At 36.1% G+C, this 24,466-nt stretch overlaps 1 long non-coding RNA gene across 1 annotated transcript; it reads right to left on the bottom strand.

Moving 5' to 3' along the window:
* Positions 1 to 4,447: 4,447 nt before the first annotated feature.
* On the bottom strand, positions 4,448 to 5,782 carry LOC123874763. The gene is made up of 3 exons (XR_006798006.1): positions 5,730 to 5,782; positions 4,822 to 5,639; positions 4,448 to 4,737 (listed from the first exon to the last, which is right to left on the bottom strand). It is a non-coding gene; the product is annotated as an uncharacterized LOC123874763 (long non-coding RNA).
* Between the last annotated feature and the right edge of the window lie 18,684 nt (positions 5,783 to 24,466).

Genomic DNA, 24,466 nt, shown 5'->3' with positions numbered 1-24,466 from the left:
ATAATCTTTTGGTGGGATATATACGACGCAACATTCATCAGAGGGAAATATTTTTGTCTTAATTCGACACATGTCATTTGTGTCTTGTTTCAGATCAATCATCAAATATCCATGTGCTTCTTTTGTCGCATCCTTATAGGCATCCTCAATGAATTTTGAATTTTCTGGTGACACTTGTCTTGATAGGTATCGTATTTGTGTTTTATCACGAGGATTTTTAAAATAAATAATGTAACTTGAATTCAAAGATATATCTCTTTGTCCTTTTCCCTGATGAAATAAATTTTGAGTAATATAAAAAACACTTAAGTTTCTGTGATGACTACCTTTAGTGAAAATATCTACAATACGACCATCAGATTCTCTCATAAGATCATCAATTATAACAAGGTGAGCATCTTTGCCATCAAACATTGTAAGATCAGGAATTCCTTGATGATAGTTAACATTTGATAAATTATATAGTGGTTGCATTTCATCATAACACCAAGTAATTTCAGCAAAGTCTCTACTGCAAATTTCTTTCACATATTTTATGAAATTTGTAACAAAATTTGATTTTCCACAACCACTTGGACCAGCTACGATTGCAGTAAATGGATGAATAAAACACAACATTGTAACGTGTGTTACTTGAAAGGTTTAAAAAAAGACTGAGACATTTCAGTGACAGTATAACATTTTATTTTACTTAATATACATTATATACAATGGAATAAAAGTTCTATGAAACAAAATAAAAATCAAAAAGAAATAAATCACATTAAACATTATTTTTTTTTTAAATCTATTTACAAAAATGAACTAGAGGAAAGTTGTAATAAAATACATATAAAGACGAAAGTTAAAATTAATTTCTTAAAACTATATAGTATTTACAAGTAAAAAAATAAAATAAAAGACACATCAAATTACAATAAAAATTCCTTAAAATATTTACAAGTAAAAAATAAATAAATTAAAGACACATCAAATTACATTAAAAATTCCTTACACTACATTTCTTAAAATACCTCATTATTACTAATTTTATAATGACCCCAAGCTAATGTGTCAATATCATTTTGTAAAATATACCGCTTGGTGTCATTATACGACAGACAAGTTTTATTAATGTTTTGTGTGAAAATCGCATGTTTGATGGATCGAAATCTTAGCATATTACAATACTGAATTTTTTTATCAAGTAGACACGATCTGTAATTTTCCATGGTCATATTTTTTGTGACACTTTTATTTACTCCTTTTGCTTTTGCAAAAGTTTTATGGTCCACATCCAGTGCATACATTTTTGATCTTAATCCTACGAATTCTCTTAAAATTTTCCCATTATTTTCATCTTTAAAGAATCCTAACTTTTTTTTATTTATTTTTGGATAGCCGTAAATATTATCTTGTGGATAATCGGATGTATCGAAATAATTAATTAGATCACATTTTATATCTTCATAAAAATTGTCTGTAAAAATTTGATAAATTAAACTATCTGTATCTGTATACAATAACTTAATATTCTTGTTAAATTTTTTTATCATATAATTATAATGGAATTCATACATTAAAGTTTTAGAAATGTCTAAAATACAAAAACCCAAATAAATTGGTTTGTTATAAGTTAATTTGGTTCTGCGCAACTGTATTGCCACCAAGTTATCGTTGAAAACGGCTAAGCTATGGAATTCAGGTTTAGCAATTAAGTCTTGTGCCCCTAAGACTTTACCACGATTTTCCCAATGCGTTAACATTTTAACATTGACTCTCTTTTCGATATTTTCCATAGTCTTGCCGAAAACGGAATTGTTCATTAATTTATAAAAATCTTTCTCAAAATCTGAAGTAGCCAAAGTTCGCATATTCGTATTTAAATCTATATATGTTTGTAACCAAGGACTTTGGTTAAATTTTAATATTCTATGAATTTTAGTTAACTTTATACCCATACTAAGACATTGTTTTAGATTTCTATAATGAATTTTATATTTCGTTTTATTATTAAGATTGGGTACTAACTTGATATCTTTAGAATTCCCGATACGAAGATTTTCAGGGCATAAAGGTAAGTCGGAATGCAAATCATGAAGTTCATTAGGATACTCCAAATCGACTTCAAGAATAAAGCCAATATCCGATGTGTCTGATACTTTAAAGTTTGTTTCAGTGTTTACCCATTCAAACCCACCTGTTGGAAGATACTGGGACATGGCCCAACCATAAAGATTATTAGCGTCTAGATATGTTAGATACGATTTGGGTTTTTCCTTATCATAATCTTCCATAAATTGATTATTTGCTTTTGCATAACGATTGCTACATTGAGATATGCCTCCTCTGATCCCAGTTTTAATAAAAGCTATTTTATCATAGTCGGTCAATAACTCTAGCTCAATTTGAGTATATTTAAGCATGGCATCCCAACTTAAACCTGGAGCTGTGTAATAATGAGCTGGATCTAATCCATATGTTTTGATGCAAATATCACGAAAATTTTCATATATATCCGTTAATAACAAAACATCCGTTTGCAAATACAGATTCGAATAATCTAACATGTTTTGACAAGAAAAATGACTCCAAATATCTTTTGCATGATTATAGTCATCATCGGAAACATGGGAATTAGACAGCGAATTGTAAAATTGAGGTTGAGATGGGAGTGATGATGATTTTAAACATTCAATGGAAGTCATGTATTCATACGGATAAATACCTTTTCTTCTTAAACGACTAAAGTCATCATTATGAGGAAAGTTTCTTTTTAACGATCTAAATTGATCGTCATTGAGATTTTTTGCTAATTGATCAAGACTGCACGGCAAAAATTTGAAAGAATCTATGAATCTCAAACTTATCTGTTGGTTATTAACATTTAATATTTTTGAAAACGAAATATATCTTTCTTTATTTTGAGGTATTACTTCGATTTCACCTTCCGTAAAATTTAATGAATGAACAATGAAATGTGCGTCATAATTACTAAGATTATGTAAAATTACAGGAATATGACGGGGAGCGCGATATTTTTCCACACATGATTCATGTGCTACACCTCTTAGATTTCCAGTGTGCCAGTCAAAGTCCAGAATGGATTCTCCATTCAGTCTTGAATCGCATATGTGACAGTTATGAGAATTTGCAATAGTTATTTCATCATCTTTTGTTAGAGGGTTTGGGCGTTTTTGAAAACTATTTTTTCTGCATATTAGTTTTATGTCCTCATAGAGTCGTTCCATGAATACTTTAGTGCAATCTGGACCGCTGTATGTTTCATATTTTGAAAGGCTATCATCGTATGAACATTTAATATAATATCCGAAACTATACACTTCGTGTTTCTGAATATTCTCAGTAAAAGGTTTAGAGGGATCGTTTGAGCATGAATTTATTGGTTTTAAAAACGCTTCGAAATCAGCATATATTACAAATGGTATTCTTAACTTTTTATTAAACTTATCAAACTTTATTTTATTGTTTGATGATGGTTGTCCAAACCAATTTTTTTTAGATAGTTCACTGTTTGGTAATTCTGTAATGATATGAACGCAATCATTTTGTTGGTGGGTTTCTAATCTCTCCTGTGTAGGAAAATGTAAAAGACACCCATCACATAAATAAATGGCATGTTCTTGGTTTGAAATTTGCTTGCTAACTAGTCGTGACATGTTTTTAATATAGCAATAATGCGAGTTTGTTTGATTTGAGATTAATAATAAATTAACATGAGTACTATTTCGAGATTTTGTAAAATAGAGGGGACCTACAATACTATGATTTTTCTTTTCTTTATTATATTCTAAGCCAAAAACATTCACACTTATATTGTTTTGCTTTTCAACTTTAGGTATATCCGTTAATTTGACTGGAAATGATATACCATCAAATTTAAGTTTATCTGAATGCATGCTGTATGACGAGACTCTATCGGTTTTGTTATTAGCAGGAGGATATAAAGCAGAAAGTAATGCCCATTTGAAACACATATAATCAGCATTTTTAACATTTATCACCGCTTTTTTTGCTCTAATATCTTGAGGTAAATCAATATAAGATGTACCACGAAGCGGGTTAAATTTATTTACATTCATATGTAAGCATTTTATGTTTGTTAAACTCCAGCCACTGTCTTTTCTTTCAAAAGAACTAATTTTATTTTTAAAAGTGTCACATAATGATGACAGGAAAATATTTAGATCGTCTCCACGGAAAACTATATAGTTTGATGTTTGAAAGTCAAATGAATTTGTCAATTGTTTGGTTTGTTGTATAAAGTCTGCGTGTAAAATGAAGTTTACCTTAAAAACTGTATGTTCTTTGATCGACTCTTGAACTAGGAATAAAATATCATTTTTTATTGAGTTCAAAAATGATTCAGGGGTCTTAAAAATCGATAAATCATCATTTTTACTATTTATCATGTACGTTATTATTCTTTGTCCAAAAGCTGAATCAATTACAGAAACATTCGATAATGATGGGTGCGACTTTAAATGATTATTTTTATGTAAATTACTTTTTAAATGATTAGAAAAATACCTTTTGGTTATAAAAATATTGCAAATATCACACTTCACTTTATTACCTTCTGAATATGCAGATGGTGTAGTGGAGTTATTTTCTGAGTGTTGAATAGATGAAGTTGAGGCTCCCTCATTATATTTCACTTTTTTCGCAGAGTTGTTCACGGTGAAATCATTGGACCGCTTTAAAGCTCCACCAATTTGAAGTTTTTGTTTAGTTGGGCTAGAAATTAAAAATAGAAGCATATAAAAACAATCAATAATACACATTATATAATTTTAAAAAGAATAATGTTTAAATACTTACATGATTGAATCAATTGCTTCACATATATTATACAATTCATTGTCATATGCTGGATCCAGTAAGTCAAAATAATCTAAAGCCTCAATGAGTTCCTCATCATTAATTGAAGTGTTGAAAAATGTGCTAACACAGCTGTCAATTGTATCTTCCATTGCTGACAGTTTATAAGACTACAGAGGGAGACTTATTCATTAACAGCACCAGGTGGCTTACTGACATTACTATAGGATTTACAATGTGTTTTTATACTGCTTGTATAAGTGTTACGTCGAATTAATCTCACAAATTAAATTATGGTGAAGTATTTATGTGAGGTAGTTTACTAATGATAGATTAAGTTATTAATTATTAAATGAGTATTTTTTACAACCCTCTGTTTCTGCGATTTCTTTTGTAATATTATAAATTATCTCATTCGTGTTCGCAAAATTTCCATTAGCCTTTTCTGTATAATATTTGATTTTTACATTAGCATGTTTCCAGTGTTGAGACTGAGGTATTTTGGCTAGTTTTTTTAGGTCATACACCTCTAATTTAATGAGATGTGTGGCTGTCGCACCATCGTTGGAGTTCGTAGATATATACGATATACTGCCATCTTTGTTAGCTCGAGCCACTGTTGAACTAGTTTTGTTTTTATTTTTTGGGGATGACTCGAAAAAAATGTCTATATTTTCAGATTTCCTTTTCATTTTCTTTGATGGCATTTCATGATCTATGAGCAAATTTTGTGTTTCTTCTTCTACCAAATTCGCAGGAAAGTAATATTGCTTATATGTATTGTTTTCTTGACTATTGCAAGGGGAGTACGATATATTCTGTAACAATAAAAATAAACTATCATACTGATATCATAAATATTTACATTAATTTAAAGGGAACTAAAAGAAAATAAATTACACACTCACCTCCATTGTTTATCACACGACACTTCTTAATCACACACTGCTAATAAACACTTGTATGAACACAATATAGATTTAAAGTCAAACTGTACTCTCTCAGTACTCTTCAGTAGAAACGAGGTAGTAAATATGACAGAAATTATTTATTTTGAGCTTATATAGTAAAACCAATGCCATTATCGTTAGTGAAGAATGTATTTGCACCGATAACAACTAGTTAAACAGCATATTATCGAAAAAGGTTTTGTAATCAATATTTCAAAAAATGTGGTTAGTGATTGTAACAATTATTGAACAAAGCCAAAAGGAACGTGATAAGCTAACTACCTAGATAAAGATGTATTGTTGGAATTTTCTAATGACGAACCTACGGAATTTCAAATACCTGGAATGAATAATGACTAATCGACACGTGCCTGTACTACTTGCTCTGACTGTATTACTTGCACATCAAAAAGTTTTAGCATCTACTACTGCAAAATATCCAATAACTCGAGCGGAAGTTAAAGTTTTAACAATTCCTTCAGGGGTTCAGGGTAAAACACTCGATAATATTTTTCTTGGTCAAGTTCCTAAAAGATGTATTGTCGGATTTGTTAACAACGCAGCATTTAATGGAACTCTTACGAAAAATCCATTCAACTTTGAAAATTATCATATGAATACATTTAGTTTATATATTGATGGCCAACAAATACCTTCAAAAGCTTTGCAACCATCATTCGATGATAATACTTTCAGTTCAGCCTATCATACGTTATTCTCAGGCACGGGAATCCATTTTTTAAATGAAGGGAACGGAATATCTAGGGAACAATATGCAAAAGGCTATTGTCTCTTAGCATTCGATTTAACTCCTGATTTATCAGCTCACTCTAGTCATTGGAATCTTATAAAGCACGGTAGTGTGAGGCTAGAAGTTCGCTTTGATTCAGCTATTCCTGAAACGATAAACTGCATCGTATATGCAGAGTTTGACAATGTTATTGAAATTGATAAAAATCGTAATGTAAGCGTGGACTATAGCAGCTAAGAAACCTAATTTCTGTAAATAGATTAAGTTATAATTTGTACCTACATTATTATTAAGGTTTGTAATAAAACACTGATACAAGAAATATTTTTTGTTTTTATTTAAGTTATGGACCATTATTTTTAATAAGACTATGCTGTGATAGCCTAGTGGTTAAGACGTCCACCTTCTAATCGGAGGTCGGGGTTCAATTCCAGCACGCACCTCTAACTTTTCGAAGTCTTGTGCGTTTCAAGTACTTAATTAAATAACACTGTTTTAATGGTGAAGGAAAACATCATGAGGGAACCTGCATGCTTGAGAGTTCTCCATAGTGTTCTTAAAGGTGTGCGAAGTCTGCCAATCCACACTCAGCCAGCGTGGTAGACTATGGCCAAAAAACCCTTCTCATTCTGAGAGGAGACCCGTGCTCTGTAGTGAGCCGGCGATGGGTTGATGATTTATAATATATCTGAAATAACATGGTCTTACGTCCCATTCATGTATGATCCTCGGCAGCGATAAGATCAGTAGTATTGAAGTAATATGAATACAATAGGGATAAAGACATATTTAAGAAGAATACACCCAAGTCTGCAAGACAATGTGTATGCCGCAAACCGGTTACCGATTTATGTTGAAACACCAGCCTATTTAATAAGCAATCTAGACCCCGATTATAAACCAGGATCGCATTGGATAGCCATATATATAGATACAAATGGTGTTGGACAATATTTTGATTCATTTGGACGAGCACCACCAAAATATCATAAGCAGTTCTTGGAAAGAAACACAAGAATATGGCAATTCAATACAAGGCGGATACAGAATGATTACACATCAGTTTGTGGAGAATATTGTATAATGTATTTGTATTTCATGTTTACGGGTTACTATACAAGTTCAGATTTTTTAGATTTATTCAATGGAAATACAGTAGAGAATGATATATTTTTATGTGAGTTATTTAAATCAATATTTGAAGGCTAATAAAGAGTAGTTATGATTCATGCGTTTCCTTTAAAACCCATAGAATGAAGCAACGAGCCAGCGAACAATAGAGCGTCATTAGTAGGTGATTAAGCAATTAGATAACGAACTAGGGATTAGTTTTTCGAAAAGCTAACTTTGCAACCGTTAGAGATACGACGTCGGGAGTGAGCGCAATCGATTCAGCGTACCCCAAAACCTTTTTTTTTTTTTTTTTTTTTTTTTTTTTTTTTTTTTTTTTTTTTTTTTTTTTTTATAGGTTTCGATCTTGACCGAGGCACGGAGGGGGCTGAGGCAGCGAGGCATGGGAGGGGGCCAGGGCCTGGGGCAGAACCGGCGAATCCCTTACTACTTATGTCTGTCTATCTTTCTGTCTGTCTGTCTTTCCGAAAAGGAAGTCGAAGTCAAAACCACTAGGCTATCACCCTTTTTTAATTTAGTCAAGTAATTTTCTTTCACAGATGACTGTTCTAGACAGTCAGATGAGCTGATAAGAGCCCACAAAGCGGTTGCAGCCAAACGTTTACAAAACATCGCTCGCACCAACAACACTATCGCTTATCACGATCGCATCGCTCGGGAACAAAAACCATCTGATGCTTTTAAGATAGGATCGGCTAAAAGCGTTGTTTTAATTTACTCCAGGCGTGACGCGGTCAGCTAATGCATTCATCTGCCTCACATTGACCTACACGAGTTCTGTCTTTCATAACGCCTGGTAACTTTGCATGGTCGCATCAATCAACTCCCATTGGCGATGTTCCCACCACTAGATTACAAGTTACATCAGGGGGTTATTCAAGGGGCGTACCAACAAATTCCTGAAAGGCCGGCAACGCATCGCCGGTGCCGCTGGTGCTGCAAATGTTCATGGACGGCGGTAATCACTTAACATCAGGTGACCCGCGCGCCGGCTCGTTTGCTCACTATATTTTTTTAAAAAATACAATGGAAAATACTTAACTATGGTTTTAGATCTCGCGAAAGGTTGACGTCACTTCATCCCTCTGTAAATCAAAATAAAAAGTTAGCACGGTTTTTTTTTCAATATTACTAACCATTTGTTAAACATCAAAACAAAAACATGGCAACCATCAGGGTCAAACCCTGATGGTTGCCGTGATTTAATCGGATGCAAAAATCACTCATTATGATAGATCTACATTCCATACTGGTAGTAGAGCCTAATACAAACAAAATTGGCGTCTCTAAAGTGCCTTTAATTAATGACTGTATTTCATTTCAAATAGACAATTTTCTTTATGTGTCGACGCAAAAGACTATACTTATTCAAGTTTAAATGACTGAACAGCGAGATGATGAGCAGTTATTGTATTTATAATCGGTGATGGGGAGCCTTTGTAGGTTTTTGTCCGATTCAGAGGTGTATGAATAGAGGAATAATTGGAATTAATGAATCACAAAAACAAGGATAACGCTGGCTCACTGTCGAGATTAAACCAACGCAACTATCAGACGTTGAGTAGCACTGATGGCTCAACCCGCCTGGAGGCCTCGTTAATTGCTTTATGGTTTCTCCGGTCGCGGTATGATCCCGAAGGAACTCAAGTGCAAGCGCTAGTCTATTAATTAAAAAATTCCAATGTTTTTCTTAAATTAAATACTTACTTGAGAATACTTGAAAGAAATACTATCGGCAGCTTATTTTGCTCGCCTGAATCCATACTTATTCATATTATTTATAAAAGAGTCTGTCCGCTTGTATGTCTGCTACGTTTTCACGGCTCAACCGCTGAACCGATTTTAATGAAAGGTACAGAGTTAGCTTACACCCCGGGGACGGACAAAGGCTACTTTTTTCCCGGAAAATCAAATTGTCTTATGGGTCTATTAGAATAAAATAGATTTTTATTCAAGAAGACTTTTACTAGTGCTTTTGAATCGTCAAAATAATTTACCACTGGTTCGGAACGCAGTATTAGTAGCCTTGTACCGGAGTTAGTATTCCACGACGCTAACAATTTTTTCTAGTCGACATGTCTGTTTGATAATCATGTGTACAAATGTATATCTACCGTGGCTGATTCTGTTGTTGAGATATACTCGATCTCATCCCTCGTCGATCTGTGTATCTGACGAACACACAGACACACACGCACAACTCTTGATTAATGATTATCCTAGCGATGTTGCTGATCGGGGCGATGATCGTGTTTGCTCGGAAATAGTTTCATCACAATGAAATAGTTTCATCACAATGAACTTATTAATTGGGACGTCATGAAAGCACGCTTGATCGAGCTGATAAATACTTCCTATTGGATTTGAGAACTCTCAGTTTATTAGGTCCATTGAGTTAATTGGATTGAGATACGAAGATTTTGTGAAGATTCGTTTCGTAATTAATCAATTTAATCATCGCTTTAATCAATTCAATTGGAAAATTATCCTTGTAGCTCTTTATAGTAAAATTGTAAAAGTTTATTTGATTTTTACAGATTACTGGTCTTATTGAAATGTTCCTTATCGTATTTCTAAAGCATTTAATAAAACATTTAACATAACAAATGGATTGGCAAACGTGCATAGATATACAAATACAATATAACAAGCAAAACTCATAATTCTGTATGCTTAAAACCATAATATTGGGGTAATCGATGACTACCGTTTGGGGCCGTTTCACCACGCTCAGCTGTACGCATGTCGGTAGCAATTAGTTCATTAATCAGTGAATCGGTTCGCGTTTGATTCCTCATAACTGACTGTAAGCTGTAATTAAATTGCCCGATGCTTCATTAATTCCCTCGCCGCTCAATTGGGCACAAGAACCGTGAACCGAGAGCTGGTGGATAACGTTGAGAAGGTTGTTGATCAAAGATGGGAGATCCTAATAAATTGTTTCGCCGCCTTCTCTGAGTGTAGCAAGCTGTCAGACTGGTCCATGTTTTCTGAGGCTGTCTGCCAGAAGTTCGTGAGACGAAACATCTGCCCGAAAAACGTCACCTCGTGATACTTACTACGATCGTGTTTGCAAAAATTATAGACTGATAGAGTGCAACCTTTACATAATATTATTATAATATACAGGGTTTGCTGCGCACACGCCCACAGGGTCTTAGGAGGTGCCGAGAGGGGCTCTGACGCCTCCATAGAGTTATATTTTTGAATTAACGACAAAGTTTTGCTTTTTATTCTTGTAAGCTCTTCATTCTTAAAATACTTTCTAGATCTAGACTAATAGATCCCCTGCGGGGTGCCAGCGATGTCAGTTAGGTATTGCTACCCAACATCATTTATAACTAAGTACACCATTCGCAGCCGATTACTGGTGATAAGTAGATATTCCATTTTGATCGCGCGCCTTCTAGAAAAAGTCAGGGTATTGATTACACCCGGCCACTACATGAGCTGGAGCCGACATTGAACGAGAACTTGAAAAAAGATTTTGCACTACGAATTCTATTCCATACTTACTAAATTAGGTTACTTTACAGGTGAGTAGTCACCTTTGAAATTTTCTCGTCAGCTCTCCAGCTAGCAGTCTCGGTCGATGTTCGCTGAGCCGAGAGCGGATAATTGGGCGGATGTCCAATATCTGATGTAATTGTTATTCTGATTATTTGGGACTAATGCGGAGTGAAAAAATGCTGAAGATCGTATCGGCGACAAGACGGGCAGCGGGCGACGATTATGAGCACCACTTGACTTGAGGTTTTATTGCCTTTCTTCATTGTGGTTGGGGAAAATGTTGAATGGTGATGATTGACACCATTATTAATTTAAATGTATGGTTGCTTAATTGACGTGTTGGTTGGAGTGTGTCCGATTAGCGATCGAAATTAGTCATCACCCGAATTTTAATCGTGACAATGGATGGATGCTGCCCTCGTATAGCTTCCGATTGAGTAGGCATGCTGCGTAGGTCCTACTGGCCACTGCAGCGTCACCGGATGGCTTGCCAAGCGCGGAGCTCCGCCTGGGGGTGAGCCATAGGGCTTGAAGAAATAATTGGAGAGATCGGGGAGCAACGTCCTCCTTGGGGTGCCTCCTGTGAAGCTCAGACCATGGCTTAGAATGACGTTGGGATGGGTGGGTTGGTTGGACATGGTTAGACTGTTTTTCCATAACTTTTCACTATCTTTGTGAAACCTGGGTACAGTACCTACCTAAATGATTTCCCTTGTAATTCAACATGTCCGTCGGTAGATATTTATCAAGTAATTAATATTCAAGTTTCAAAAGTGATCGCAACCGTATCTTATGTTTGAGTTATCGCTCCAAAAATTGATAATAACTCCAGCTCGGCTGTCGAGTGTAGTTAACGAATAGCATCGTAAATTAATTCCCAAGTAGATGAATGTATCGGGATCAGTTAATTAGTTCCCGGCGAGGGATCGTAGCGGCTAATTGCCAGCATGACTGGCGACCGCGGGACACGTCATCTCTCATAGTAGTTATATAGAGTAGCTCATGTCCGGGACTTCGTCCGCGTGGACTATACAAATTTCAAACCCCCTAATTTACCCCCTTAGCGGTTGAGTTTTCAATACTCCTTTGTTAGCGGAAGTCTACGTTAATACCTATATGTTTTCCAAACAGTCCGATCCGTCCAGCAGTTTGAGCTGTGCGTTGATAGATCAGTCAGTCAGTCAGTCAGCTTTTCCTTTCATATACTTAAGATTTTTCATATACTTATTTTTTTCACTTTTATTTATATACTATACTAGTTACTACTACTAATATACTTCACTTTTATTTATATACTATTTAATTATATATTATATTTCACTTTTATTTCATATACTTATTAGATTTTTTAAGACCAGTCTCCTGAAATTCTAATGGTGGTTTTCCCGCAACAAACTGATTGCCTTGGGGGTAGGCGTACAATCGATTTATTAATAAATAAATTACAACCAAAACCACTTCAGCTTTTCAACCTGTTGAGCTGTCGGTTACTCTGGTCCTCTTACTGATCTAGCACGTAGAGAATCTACAAGCATTCTTATTTTATTACAATCGAGCATTCATTTATTCTATTACAAGCCTAGAAACATAAAGAGCTTTGAACATTACTTAGTTCATTGTATAATTGTAGGCAGTGACCTATGGTCTGTGGTAATAGTCCGCGATGTTATCGCAAAAATGGGCTTCAGTTGAAAAGGCAGGGCATTACCTGTGGCATTACACAACACATTGTATTGAACGTCTAAACTGTAGTAGAATACAAGGTCTCGCTTGCTGCTGCCCCGCGACTATGCTCACTTTGAATAGGTACAAGTGACAACGATATAAAAAAAGATAAAGGTAAACAACCCGACTACTACCCGCGAACTGCCGATAGATAGCGATAGATATAGTCAAATTGTTTTTCTGTCGCTCGGTGTATTTTAACATTGTACTATCCATACTAATATTATAAATGCGAAAGTGTGTGTGTCTGTCTATCTGTCTCCTACTTTTTCACGGCCCAACAGTGTAACCAATTCTAACGAAATTTGGTACAGAGTTAGCTTATATCCCGGGGACGGACATAGGCAACTATTTACCCCGGAAAATCAAACAGTTTCCACGGGATCTATAAAAATCTCTGAAGCGTACGTACATCGATGAAGTCGCGGGCATCCTCTAGTAATTTATAAACTCAGAATTTTTTCCTCTTTAAATTAAAATGTTTCATATTATTCTTAATAATATTGGTTATCTCTCAATAATTATTAATAAATATAAAATCTAAGCTAAGCTGGGTTTAGTTTTTTCTCGGATTATTAGAATATCCAACGATTTCACCGATTTCATTCAAATAATTAATCAGTCAATCATGATTAATATGAAACGTATCCTTAATTCCCAGACGTATTTGACAGCTTTGTCAAGCTAACAATCAAAACTTAAGATTATGGAACCTAAGTATATAAGCAAACCAAATCAAAACAAAAAAAACATATTCGTCAACATAAAGAAGAAGAAGATAACTATCGATGCTGCATTAAAATACACTGTTCAAACGGTTTTTTAAAAAGAATATTAAACATGGTTAATATAGCTATTATTTCTTCACAAATTAAGGAAAAATTGCTACCTACCTAGTGCAAAGCCTCGAAATAAACCGAAAAACCCAATATCAATACATAAATATAGTAAAACGTACTCTACTTATGAAGTGTTAGGTTCGCGCTTCATTAATTTTCTTTCATGAACTCAATGCTTGAATAATCTCAATTAATTTCAAGTGTTTATTGTAACTAAACTATTGCCACTCGACTCTTATTATTATAATATATATATCTGCAATTCAATTTAATATTTTGTTTTTATAATAAATGGATAATTGTATAAATCGGATGGATAATTAGTTAGTATGCGTGATGAGGCTGCGCTTGCGTCGGGTGTTTTTGCTTCACTTGTCTTTAAATATAATCAAGGTGTCACTCACTTATCTGAGGCCTGCTATTATTTCATTAACCGCCAATACAGAGCCTTTAAATTAAAATAAACTTTATGCTTATTAACTTAAAGACTAATAAAGTTATTTATTTATACATCTTTGTACACTTAAGTGCTCGTTACTTTAATCTGAGATGTTTTTTAAACTAAGTTTTATTTTTATTGAGTAAATATCATTCGTAGGTAGATGATGGAGCATTAATCCAAGAGGTGTTAACCTTATTACCAAATACAATTTTAGAAAACTCTTCCATACTCTTCCGTACTCTTTGCGAAAGTTAGAAGAATAAACGTATGATTAATTCCTCTAATAAGGGGTTCCTCCCTTTCAAGTAGGAATAATATTGTTAGATAGATAAACGTATGAAAAATAAATCTAAATAGGTATTATAGGTAGGTCTCCTTTTATCGAGACGCACGCTTAAATGAATATGAACCTAGAACATATTCTTATTGATCATCAAAATAAATAGAAAACACTTATAGTTGTTATCAAGAAAGCCACTCCACTCTGCCGATATGCGTTGCACCTAACTTTGTTCCCAACAACAATTAATTGATTCAAATTAATCGTTTGTTAACTAGTTGTAATTTGTAATACAACCGTCAAATATAACATAGTAAAGCGAGCACGTCTGTTGGTATAACACTACTCGATGATCTACATACATGTCAACGCACGCAGCGCCTCTCGTGTGCACAGTGTGATCGTGGGACCGCATACATCGTACTACAATTGACAAATACTTGCAACTTATTCATTACTTCTACATAATGTAAGTGTTATTCTCGCATGAGTGTAACAAAGTAAATGTTTACTTTATTTATATTTTAAAGGTAAATATCGTTCATTGCCAGTGATCAGAATATATCCGAGACATGGTCGCTAACTATGGGCCTCATAAGAAAGCTCAGTCACTCAGCGAGCGATGGAGAGAGCTTGCTTGGAGTGTCTCTACGTGATCAAATCTGAAATGAGGAGGTCCGTAGGAGAGCCAGAGTAACCGACATAGCTCAACGGATTGTTTTTGCGGACGGATTGCGAGGCTGAAGTGGCAATGGGCAGGGCACATAGTTCGAAAAACCGATAGACATTGGGATCCCAAGGTGGTGGAATGGCGACCTCACATGGGAAAGTGCAGCGTTTGAAAACCTCCCACTAGGACTAGGCGGACCGACGATATCAAACATGAATATGAAAATTCAGCGGCTCCCTGATATCTGTTTGATATCAGGGAGCCGCTGAATTTTCATATTCATTCATTCATATTCATAAAATACTTAGGTAATGTTAAATCCTTTACATCCTTTACATCGTGAGGAAACCTGCATACTTGTGAGTTCTCAATAATGCTCTCAAATGTTTGTGAAGTCTGTCAATCCGCACTTGGCTAGCGTGGTAGACTATGACTACTCTCATTACGAGAGCGGGCCCGTGCTCTGTAGTGAGTCGGCAATGGGTTGATCATGATGATGATGAAATCTTGTATCTATACGGATGTCTCTTGGTACCATTCACTTCTGTTTAAAAACACAGCCTCCAACAAAAGAATCCAAAAGCAAGGCGTGTGGGTTTGTTTTCACTACACAATGGCGACGCATCCGTCAACCTATTCACGTGTATTTACTCGTCGGATTACAGCCATTTGTAACGCTAAACAAGCGTAGAGTATGGGATGCGATTTAAACTAATTGACGGATGAAAATATGTCACAGATTATAAATCAGGCGTGATCCAGGCACAAAGGCTCGACGGCGCAAGCGGGGCAGGGGGGGGGGACGTTAGTCGCAGGCACGACGAGATGCTGAAAGGCTTTTAGGAGAGATTAAATAGAACAAAGCACGAGGAAGCAGGCGGGTATGGTTAGGTAAGTACAGCATGATACTGTACTTACATAACTACCATTTGTAGTATGGAAATGCTTCGTGAAATACAAGGTTTACAAACACCAAATCAGGGTTAATTTCCGGGACGTCAGCTACCTTTGTACTAAATTTCATATAAACCAGTTAAACGGAATCCCGTGGGAACTCTTTAATTTTCCGGGATAAAAAGTAACCAACGTCCGTGCCCGGGATGTAAGCTAACTCTGTAGCTATCAAAATCAGTTAAACTGTTGGACCGTAAAAATCTAGCAGACAGACGGACACACTTACGCATTTATAATAATACTAAATGGATGGATCACAGAATACGTCTTAATATCACTTACATACCAATATTATAATGTAAGTAGTTACGGCATACTTAGTCGAAATGCCGTTGTTTCAGTTTAGTTTACACTTTACCTACGCACAGTTGTTGAGTAGATTACCATCGCTTCAGCACGATGTACTCCGGCTAGAACAATGGCCGCTGCGTGGTGTATAATTCGTGTATAATTCGTGTATAATCCGTGTATAATCACGAGATAAGCCGGCCTCTATAAACACTGCATCTACAGAAGTTAAACGAGCTTGGATTTGGTAATGCCACAGTATAACAATCAGTACAGTAAAGCTGTGGTAATACTACGTATTCTGACATAAATCATCATAACAATAGTTTTAAAACTTTAAAGCTTCCTAAGAAATGAAAATAACCGTGATAGTCTAGTAGTTAGAATTTCCGCCTCCTAATCAGAGGTCGGGGGTTCGATCCCGGGCACGCATTCCTAACCTTTCGGAATTATGTGCAAAACAGTTAAATATCATTTGCTTTAACGGTGAAGGAAAATATCGTGAGGAAACATGCATGCCTGAAAGTTCTAAATAATGTTCTGAAAGGTAGGTCTGACAATCTAAGTCCAAAATTCAGGAAATCTAAAATTAATCGCAGATCTGGCCACTTTAGAAACCCTCGTAGCTTTAGTTTTAAGTTTATGTACCTACTTAGAATAATATTATAATAATTATCACCACTATAATATTATCATCTTACAAATCCAACTGACTATCAAAATAGTACAATTTTGACTTTGACTTAAGTAAAACAGAACATAGCAACTGAGTACAACGTACAACATAGTGACTACATTTTTGAATTGCCGGTTATAATTTTTTCTTATTTGTGTCTATCCGTCAGTCAATCAATCAAAACAGATGCAATCTTATCAACTATCTCGATCTACGCGCTCTACCGGCTACCGATGCTATTGAGAGAAACTCCTAGAAATTGTTCTTGAGTTCACTTTAACATTAATATTGAACATAATGTAAAACAGAATAAGTTCAAATGAATCAAAACATTCGGTACACATTTTGTATTTTTGTATCTGTGAATTTGTGTGACTTAGATATTATATTTCTTAATTATTTATATAGGTAGTTATATTATACTTAGATAGGTTTGACTACAACGTCATCTTTGCGTAAGTAGTCAACGATAATAATACCTGAATACCTACTTACCTAGTACCTACTTCACTTTTCGGAGTTTAATTAGGTACATCACTCGCTTTGACGATGAATCATCGTGAAGAAATCTACATGCGTAAGGTTGAGATCTATAAACCGCACTTTGACTTTGCCCAGACTCAAGACACTGTTAAAACGAAACAGCGTTATGCCGCTGGCATAAATCTGTCTCGTTTAATTGAAACTTAAGTCTAGGCAAAGTCAAAGTTCGGTCTATAGATTTCAACCTGAGAGTTCTCAGTAAGTGTTATTTATTTCCACCACCGCCTACCGAGCGGTCTTCAGTTGCCATGCATTCAATATAATATACAATGTGTTTTGCTCGTAATTTCGTGGCACTGAAGAATGCCCGGCCAGCATGTACCTGCCCTAAAACCGTCTAAAAGTCGGCAAAACACAATCTAACAAGCGATCAGTATTTGCTTTGCGCGGCGAGCGGCGACCGGCGAGTCAGCGAGGAGGTAAGTACGGGGTACCGCACTGTCATATTAATAAAACATCGGCTCCGCGGCCGGGGAATCTGCTCGGATATCGGTTATGAATTATTTATACCATTTATGGTGCAGACGCCAATAACATTGTATTCAAATGTTATCTCGGTGCTTAGAGATAAACTGCGTTTTGCGCAACTCCGGAAAGTCTTAGGACGTTATCGGACCACTTGAGCGTTTGTCCCTCCTAAACTGCTGAATGAATTAGCACAGGAAAGAGAGTACACAAAAGCAAATGTGAATCTGTCACAAAAGATATTTGGTACCTACTTCTTTGATTAGTGCTTCGGTGATGAGATGGGTCGAAGACATGGTCCCTAGCTTTGGAACTCATAAGAAAGAACAGAGTCAGCGTGTGATGAAGGGAGATGTGCTTGGAGTTTCTCTTTGGTCTTTAATTATATTATAAGTAGTACGAGTCCGATAAACTGCCATCATTACCATCATTTAAACTAGGTCACGTACATTTTAGAACACATTCATCTGTAGGAGCGAGAGTCGAGTGTTATTTTATCTTTAAATAAAAAATATAAGTATGATTTCGCTGTGTATTTTTGAATCCTTGATTAAAGGTTGAAAGGAAATACATAGTTTTAGCGCAAAAAATTTTATGGGTTTTTATCACGATTGGAGGAATCTTACAAGGAGGCAGTTAAAAGCATAATTGTATGTATCCGAGCTTCGGGAATGTTTACTGCGTTCTCAAGTAACCGATAATTAAGTACATTGACTTGTACCACACACGTATCATTAAAAGACTACCTAGGGGTTTTACGTGATCTACCATTGTTTATGTAAATCAATATAATATGTAGATATAAGTCCTTACAAGAGACCTACGTACAGTTGTAGACGTCTATCGGTCAACAATGATGGTGATAACAAAAGGATGGTAACCGAATGGACGGTGCTATGACAGGTTATTTTACAATATGAGGAAGTCTTAAGAAGTTTTTCTTTTGGCCATTTTGGATTTTTAACTATAGAATTGCAGCAGAATTGTAAATAAACATATTCCTTCAAGTATGCGTAGGTAGATAACATTATAACAAGGCGTTTCCTGCCACATACCAGCGTTACCAGCAAGTAGATTAATGGCTTCGACGAGGAAAAATACAAACACTCATAAATATTTACTGCGTCTGACGGGATTTTTTCATGGCGTCAGGCAACTAGGATTACAGGAAACGCTGGCACCTCGTAAACCTTGTCCGCGTAGGTACAGATACACGTAAAGCTCATCGCACATCACCGCACCGCACGCGCCGAACAGCCAAAAGCCTTCGAGCGTGGTCTCGCCGAGAGCGTTTCACCTCACTCAACCCGAAAATTCCTTACGTAAAGTTACGTAGTAGTTGTACTACATACAATATCCACTACTAAGTACTTTAGCTTGCTAATATTTTGAACTTTAGTTGTTTAAGAATTTTATTTTTATTTTATTTTATTCATACAATTGTAATCAACAGCGTCACACAACATAATTATTATAATAAATCTAAGTTAAACTTAAGGCCACATGGGATTACCTACTTAAAATTATTTGACAAATATTTTAACAGAGTGTACAATATAATATAATGCATTACTTAAATAACAATATTATACATTTCCTCATTAAGGATTTTAGGAAACCTCTCTTTGAGCAAATTTGAATGTGTAGACGAGGTCAATTATTATTATTAGTCACCTTTTTTGATTCAAACGAGAAGACACCAGATCTATACAAAAAAATATTATGACCGTAAACTGACTGTTTGATATATTAATGTATTGCTTAGACTACTGGTTCTAGAAACATGGAATTTTGCCAGTAGATTTTTCATAGCTACTTCCATTATTGAAAGCATTTTCAGCAATTTCATCCTATTGAAGTCTGCGTGGGTAATATAGTAGGCATACTATCACACAGATGCGGAATTCTCGGTACGGGCAGATATGCAATCAGCTTAAACACTAACTTGATCATTTGAAACGACGCAATTACCACGATATATTTATTAGCGATGCACTTCCGGGCGCGTGACGCGTCTGTCATACGAGATGAAACCTCGATAAACTGCATGAGAACCTATCATAATTATTGTAACGAGTTCCTCGCGAACTGTATACGTTTACATGATAGACTAGGTGTATAGTGTACCCAGAGTATGAATTCATGCAATAGTTTAACTAGGATACACTTACCATCCAATGAAATATAATCTATTATTTGCCAGTTGTCTCTTACAAATTGATGATATTTTTGTGATTTGCAATAATTATACTTATTCTGAAAATTTGTATAGCTACTCATTATTCTATTGTGATATCGCCGACGCCTTAAATTTAATCTTGATACCTTAAAATACAGCGGTAATAGGCTTCTTATTCGTTTTGAGTAATTAAATCACACTAATATTATAAAGGCGAAAGTTTGTATGTGTGTGTGTGTGTATGTTTGTTACTCCTTCACGCAAAAACTACTGGACGGATTTGGCTGAAATTTAAAATGGAGATAGATTATACCCTGGATTAGCACATAGGCTACTTTTTATCCCGGAAAATCAAAGAGTTCCCACGGGATTTCAAAAAACCTAAATCCACGCGGGCGAAGTCGCGGGCATCGGCTAGTTATTATATAAATAATTATCATCTTTGGCTGTGAAAAAGCATCGTGAGAAAACCTACATGCCTGAGAGTCTCCATATTGTTCTCAAAGTTGTGTAAATTGTGAAGTCTGTCAATCCGCACATGGTGAGCGTGGCCAACCCGTTCTCATTGAAAAGGGATTGGCATAGTCAACCCAATGCTCAGTAGTGAGCCGTCGATGGGTTGATCATCATTAAACTACAGTTCAATCTTGCCTCCTGTAGGTACAGTCTTTATATTTGGAATCATATTTTTGTAGTACAAAGAAAGAGTTTCGTCACAGGTTTTAAGAGTGAATAGGCATCTTCTAGGTCCCTATCTTAACACATCCCATCTTAGGCCACATCATCACTAGCCATCAAGTGTGATTGTGGTCAAGCGCTTGCCCATAATTATTAAAAATTAAAAAAAGATTTCGTGTAAACAATCAATAACTTTTAACTTCTGACCCTGTGACCATGTCTTCATGTTGTGCAGCAGCGCGCCGCATTCTCCGACCACCGCGCCCGCTCGGGGGTCTCACCAAAGGTAATTTGTCATTATACCTCCCTGTAGGAAGAGTACGAGGTACACAGTATATTGGTGTAGCAGCACTAACTAATTGAATAACGGCATTGTTTCGCCGTGTACGCCGCCGCGGGGTGCCCTCGCGCCATCACATGCGATGCAGCTAGGCGCCTTATAAGGACGACCTTCATCCATCTGTTGTCTACTAAATCAAACGTAAACGAACATACTTACCGCAAAAGATTTGCTTCATGAGATCAGGCCAAAACTGACAAAAAAATATACCTACAGCGTGTTTGGTAAATTATAATATAACATACAAATTATAATATAACAAAAAAAGGAGGAGGTTCTCAATTCGTCGGAATCTTTTTTATTGCGGAAAATCAGAGTCCCTACGATATTTTGAAAAACAAGATCTACGCGGATGGGGTCATAGATGCCATCTAGTGATACCCAAAGGAACACACAAAGATTCGTGAATGTAAATGAATACATCCAATACATTCGCCGTCTCGTTTCTATTCATTAGATCCGCGCTTCCCGTTCGCACAATTAACTGACTGTCAAACACAATAAATAATATCATCCGAGAAAAGCGAGGGAGCAATCTAGATAACTGTACTATGATAAAACCCAGCGTAGGTACACAAGCTAGGCGATACCATGAAAAAAAATAGAAGAGGTAATCTATTTATGCGATCGAGGTTAAAAACCTGCCCCCGATTGTGTAAGAAAAACGTATTCATGGTTATCGTTATCGTCAAGAAATTCTGCCCTTTGATTGGCTGTAAAAAAGGTAAACAGCGAATAAACCAATCAAAGGGCAGAATTACCATTAATACGTTTTTCTTACACAATATTCCTATTCCGAACTATGTGTAAGACTGATTGCACACAAACGAAAGAGGCCAACCAACACCTTACTAGAGACTATTACAACTTAACCGAGGGAAACTTCAACTCTCACACACCTGCGAGTCTACGATCACGGTGTCTGCTGTTTCGCTGTGCCATTTCTTTAAAGAATATTAGCCATACTAATCATGACTAATACTCCCTTTTCCCTTCCCATTAAGCATAAAGCTTGTGGTAAGAATAAGTACGTCAATTTATTGTACAACGGGTGGAGTTTGAAACCGGCAAGCTTTCGGAATTCAGTCCGCTCCTCGACCGTTGAGCTATCGAGGCTTTAAATGTGCGAGAATGCCCGTAGCTTCTCGAAGCTTTCCGCTGAGGTGACGATCCAGGTAGAAGATTGGATCCTCTCCCTCGCGAAAGACCCCATCCCGCCGGAGCTCCTCGTACACTGAACACTCCGACAAAACGATCAGTAATCGCTTCGCTTCACCAAGGATGTTATCCTAAGAGCAATAGCGATGCAATAACATTGGGCATGGAACACGATGCGCCGGCGCGGGCCGTGCGGGCATTAATTGCTAGATATTAGCAGTAAAGTTCGTGCCGGCATCCATGCAGCCACGATCTCTCGTGCGGCTATCGCGTTATGTGCCGCACCACCGCCACTTCCTAAACATCGGGGATCACTCGAAGCACGCTCCAGATAAAGTATCTTAAAAGCATCATTATTCTGAGACATCATTTTCGTGTTAGGGAACTAAAGCGTCGACTCTGTCTGTACGTCCTCAGCATCATATTAATTTTAAGCTTCAAAGTTAAGAACATTGGCGCAAGGTTGCATGTCTATCGATATTCGACAGGTTATATTTGGGGGAATAATTTTTTGTTATTTTAGAAGGTATGTTTTAATTTGGTTTGGTTTGGTTTTAAAAGTTCCAAAGGATATTGACGATTGATCAGTATTGCAAAATGTGGCATATGATATGTACCTACTTATTGCCCGCCTTCCGCTAAATGTAGGAAAAGCTATAGGCAATACACCAAAAACACGTAACACCCTTACACCAGACAAACCTGACGTGTCTAGCAATTTTGCCACAAAATTAGGTACCTGTTTCATATTACCTATGGACTATTTAATTACTGTCGAAGGTGAAAATTGCCCAACAACCAACACAACTTACTCGTAGGTAGCTACTCTACCAGTAACCGCCGCACAAGCAATGACAATATCTCATGCTAAGCACCTAGCATTAAACACAGAATTACTTGGCACCTCTAGAACGCAATTTACGCACCATGTTTCCCTCAAACGATGTCCATATCTCTGTAAGTTTCACTTCACTTATTTCACTTACAAGACGCAGGTGCCGTGTTGTTCGCAAAGTGTGTTTATGCGCTTATGTGTGCTATAAAGTTGTCACTTTACTAACCAGCGCTAACTCGGTACCTAGTGCAACTGCAATAGTTATTTGTCGATATAATTAGTCTAATAGGACGGCCGTTGTAAATCCGGTCCGAGGTAAATCGTTTTATAGGTAATTTGTTTACTAATTATATACTTACTACACTAATCTGACCCCGGGCTTTGCTCGAGTAGAGTCTTCTCAAACGGTGAGGGGTCGGATTTCCAAAAATCCTGAAACACGTACTTACTCGTACATCTACGTCTTCATTTTCCAAATATCAATTTTCATTTCATTAAATTCAATTTGAAAAAAGACAGACTTTCACACAAACTTTCATCCCCTGTTTAATCGCCGTATATAGCGATCAAACCAGCAGGCGGGCTACCTGATGTTAAGTGATTACCACCGCCCAAGAATATTTGCAACACCACACCGCTAATGCGTCACCAACTTTTCAGGAATTTGTTTCCTCACCACGTACCTATAATCGTCGAATTTGAGTCTTAAATCTGAATCATCGTATTTGTTGCCATAATTAAAGAATAATTAATCAGATCTGTCACCAGTTTATCAGAACTATGAATCAACTGATCAAGCTAGGAATTAGAACAAGACGTATGACACAGTTTCATGAGTGCCGACCTCAGTAACGTTTAGTTAGCAACATAATACGACTTTGAATTAGTGAGTAGTTCGCCTTTACTCAGCAATTACATATGCCATATATTTTAATAGCTTTTTGCAATTTTAATCTTTAACGTACCTTTTATAGGCATAATAATAGGTATAATAATAATTGTCAAGAATGAATATTTTATGCTTCAGCAATGGATTGAAATTCCGATGTATGAAAAATACTTCGGTTAAATCTACCTAAAATTTTTGTGTAACGGTAGAAAATTCAATATTGTGCAATTATATCTAAGTGAAATAACTTACTCGAAACTATAAAAGCGAAAATAGCTCTCTTTTCTGTGGAGGATTGCAAGCAATCATAAGTTAATATTGTATCTAAGTATTTGTTTAACA

This window comes from Maniola jurtina, chromosome 19, assembly GCF_905333055.1.
Source record: "Maniola jurtina chromosome 19, ilManJurt1.1, whole genome shotgun sequence".
NCBI classification, from domain to species: Eukaryota; Metazoa; Arthropoda; class Insecta; order Lepidoptera; family Nymphalidae; genus Maniola; species Maniola jurtina.
Note: the sequence above shows the minus strand (reverse complement) of the source record. Positions and strands in the feature narration are given on the sequence as shown.